Here is a 4,013-nt window from a genome sequence, read left to right on the forward strand (position 1 = left end):
TGGTTAGCATTGCTGCCTCACAGCACTGGGATCCAGGTTCGATTCCTGGCTTGGGTCACTGTCTGTGTGAAGTTTGTACATTCTCACTGTGTCCGCATGGGTGTCCTCCTACAGTCCGAAGATGTGCAGGTTAGGTGGATTGGCTATGCTAAATTGTCCCTTAGTGTCAGGAGGACTAGCTAAGTAAATGCTTGGGGTTATGGGATAGGGCCTGGGTGGGTTTGTGGTCGGTGCAGACTCGATGGGCCAAATGGCCTCCTCCTCTGTATGATTCTATGAAAGTTTGTCAGTGTGTGGCGCAATGCGTTTGACTGATGTGGCTGTCACGACTGAATAGCTGGTAGTGAGTTTAAGCTACGAGATGTGGGCATGAATTTTGCAGCAGAGTTGACTTTCCTAGGATGATGTAAAACTGAGTGTTGGGTTTACTTCATGATTGATATGGGTTGCAGTTGCGTGGCATGGCGATTTGAGCAGCGGGCGTGTGGCGATTTGAGCAGCGGGCGTGTGGCGATGAGCACGTGGCGATTTGAGTGATGGGTGCGTGTTGATTTGAGTGATGGGCGGGTGTTGATTTGAGTGATGGGCGCGTGGCGATTTGAGCGACGGGTGCATGGTGATTTGAGCGATGGGCGCGTGGCGATTTGAGTGATGGGCGTGTGGCGATTTGAGCGATGGGTGTGTGGTGATTTGAGCGATGGGTGTGTGGTGATTTGAGCGATGGGTGTGTGGTGATTTGAGTGATGGGCGCGTGGCGATTTGAGCGACGGGTGCATGGTGATTTGAGCGATGGGCGCGTGGTGATTTGAGCGATGGGTGTGTGGCGATTTGAACGATGGGTGTGTGGTGATTTGAGCGATGGGTGTGTGGTGATTTGAGCGATGGGTGTGTGGTGATTTGAGTGATGGGCGCGTGGCGATTTGAGCGACGGGTGCATGGTGATTTGAGCGATGGGCGCGTGGTGATTTGAGCGATGGGCGCGTGGTGATTTGAGCGATGGGTGTGTGGCGATTTGAACGATGGGTGTGTGGTGATTTGAGCGATGGGTGTGTGGCGATTTGAGCGATGGGTGCGTGGTGATTTGAACAGAGGCTGAGGCCAATGGTGAAGTTGCTGCAATATGGCATTCACGGATACAATTACTGACGTTGACCTCTCATGTGATGCCTTTAAATTTCTGGCACTGACTGCCTCAGATTCTCACCCTCTTTGTAAAGTTTGTCTGGAGGTTCTCCTCTGGAAAGATCACGTACCTCCTGCTCTCCACATCCTGTAACAGGCCCAAGTGCAACACTGGAAACACTCCACTCCCTGTTATGTGTCGTTCCCAGGTAGAATGATTCTACCAGCTGCTTCAACCAAGATGCACCTCCCCCTTTAAGAGGTGTAGACTGGCTTTAAACAGCGAAGGCTAGTTTGAGTTCATGTCAGCCTCTCTTAATTCTGCCCTCCTGCTCAGGCAAGCAGCCACCCAATGATGAGGTTAGTTCAAGCTGCAATCATTTAAATTAGCAGCCAGCACGTTTGTGCACTTCCTGCTTTGGAGACAACTTGCTCAGCTTAATTCAACATTGTTATTCCCACATGCATTTTTTGAAGTTATCAAATTTTAAGGCTTCTTGTGCCTGGCCAAGAGTCCGGGTGTGTTTGAAAATTAAGGGCTGGATTCAAACTGTTAGCTCCGTCGTCTGAGGTCTAATGCTTGCTTCCGGGATCACACTGAAAAAACAGATGGAGCAAGTTGGACAGAGTTGGAAAAGGCTGAGAGCTTCAGAAGCTCTGTGCCCATATAGTAGTGCCTTTATACTCTGCATGTAGCTCCGACTGAAACTATGAGACATGAACAAACATATGTGTGGGTAGAGAGCTGACAAGTGATACTAATCAACACCGATTGAGGAAGGTTAAATATCACTGACTAGCTGTACGTGTGCTGTTAAATGGGAAGAAAACTGTGCTCTAACATGTGAACACAAAGTTGTCACATTGGGACATGAAAATGTACCTGAACAATATTAGCAAATAAAACATTTATATAAATGTCCAATTTGTGCAATTTCATATTCTCAAAATAAGCATAACTGTACCAGCCAACTCTTAACAACTAGCTGTTAAATCTCTGTTGCCATAAAGTACCTAAAAACCAGATGGTTAGCAATTCTTAGAGTGAAATCAAACTCGATTGACACTTTGGATCTTTCTTCATGAAAGCCAACACTCTACAGGACCTCCTTAGAAATATCAGCAACTGTTGTACAAGCCTTTTTGGAAACAGTTGAACATTCACGCCAAGGCTTGCCCAGCTTCTTGTGCAGTGTAATATAACCCCTGCCTCCAACAATCTGGCAGAGTTAAGTGAAATCCTTTCTTGGCCAGAGATTGGTATTCTTAGCCAAGAGTCCAACAGTGTAGTGTAGAAATAATTTCTTAAATACCTCATGATTTTCAGATTGGGTACAAAATACACCAAGTGATAATTTGAAGGTTAGATTGATTAAATGGGTGACAAATTGCTTTTTGACAGGTTTACTGAACAGGTGCATGGTAGAACTTTTTTCTCACCAATCAACCACTGCCAACTTACCAGCATTGTCCAGTTACTGGGTCACGGACAATGTTTCTCAGTGGTGGTATTGGCCCAGATTTATATTAGTGCGAGTCCCAAGGGAGAGACCCAGGAACGTCGCAAAACAAAGAGCAAATTATGGAGTTAGCAATTTACACCATTAATGATGCCTCTCCTTTCATTTCTGGGACTTTGGGTGTGTTCTTGCAGGTATCCACGCCAAAGAACAGTTGGATTGTAATTGTCATAGTATTGGCCCCATCTAAGTCAATGATGACTGCAGTTTTCCTGCATATTTTGCTGCCACTTAAGACCAAAAGGTAAATGTGTTACTGGCCTGGCAGTGGGTGTAATTTATTCATTTCCTCGTACATCAATTGCTTGTAAATGACATGTTAAATATATTTGCTAATTTGAATGTTCTTACTGACCCCAGCCGGCCCTCATGTCAGCCTTCATTAATAATCCATTAATGGTTTATTAATTTAAGTCCAGCAACAAAGTCTAAAATTTACAGCTTACTTACATTCAACTTTAAAATATAATTGCAGGATTCTGACCCCTTTCATCATAACCCAACAGTAACAAACTACATTATCAGGTGTGATTCAGTTGGTAGTAGTCTTGTCTTGTAGTGCTAGGTTGTGTGTTCAAGTCTCACTCCAGGAATTGAGCACAGAAATCAAGGCTGACACTCCAGTGTATTATTGGGGGAAGGAAGTAAGCACTGCATTGTTGGAGACAACATCTTTCAGACCAGACACTAAATCAAGGTGAATGCAAAAGATTCCATGGCAGTATCTTGAAGAGGAGCAGGGAGTTCTCCCCGGTCAATATTTATCCCTCAAATTAACATCACAAATTAACATAATATCAAGTCATTATCTCCGTGTGCAAAATGGCTGCCATGTTAACTGTATTACTATAACGACTACGCATGACAAGTACTTCAGTGACTGTAAAGTGCGGTGGTCATGAGAGGACCTATATAAATGAAAGTTTTAAAAATTAATCGTTTTACAAGCTGGCAAAATAAAACCGAACATGCTTTCCAATTCTGATGATTAATATCACCAACATTGATCGAATTTGATTCGTTTTATTTCTCAAGCTGCTGGTGTGTAAAAAACTCTTAGCGAATCCAACTGCTTGATTTGGATGGGAACCAGATTAGTATGGTAATTTAACAGGACGTAGACATGGAGAGATGGCAACTGACACATTAAAAAATCTTATTATTCTATCAAGGAACCCATAAATGATCCGGCAACTGAACCACCCGTTATGAAGGATCCCGCACCAAGCCGCTAATACAGCAGGATCCAGTGAGACAGAGATTAATTTATTACAAATGAGCTTCCTATGTTACCATGTTTCTGAAAGTATTTGGTTGGGTGCAAAGCATTTAAGGATGGTCCTGAGATTGTGAAAGATGCCACGCAGGATG

This window comes from Mustelus asterias, chromosome 16 (assembly GCF_964213995.1).
Source record: "Mustelus asterias chromosome 16, sMusAst1.hap1.1, whole genome shotgun sequence".
In the NCBI taxonomy this organism is placed as follows: domain Eukaryota; kingdom Metazoa; phylum Chordata; class Chondrichthyes; order Carcharhiniformes; family Triakidae; genus Mustelus; species Mustelus asterias.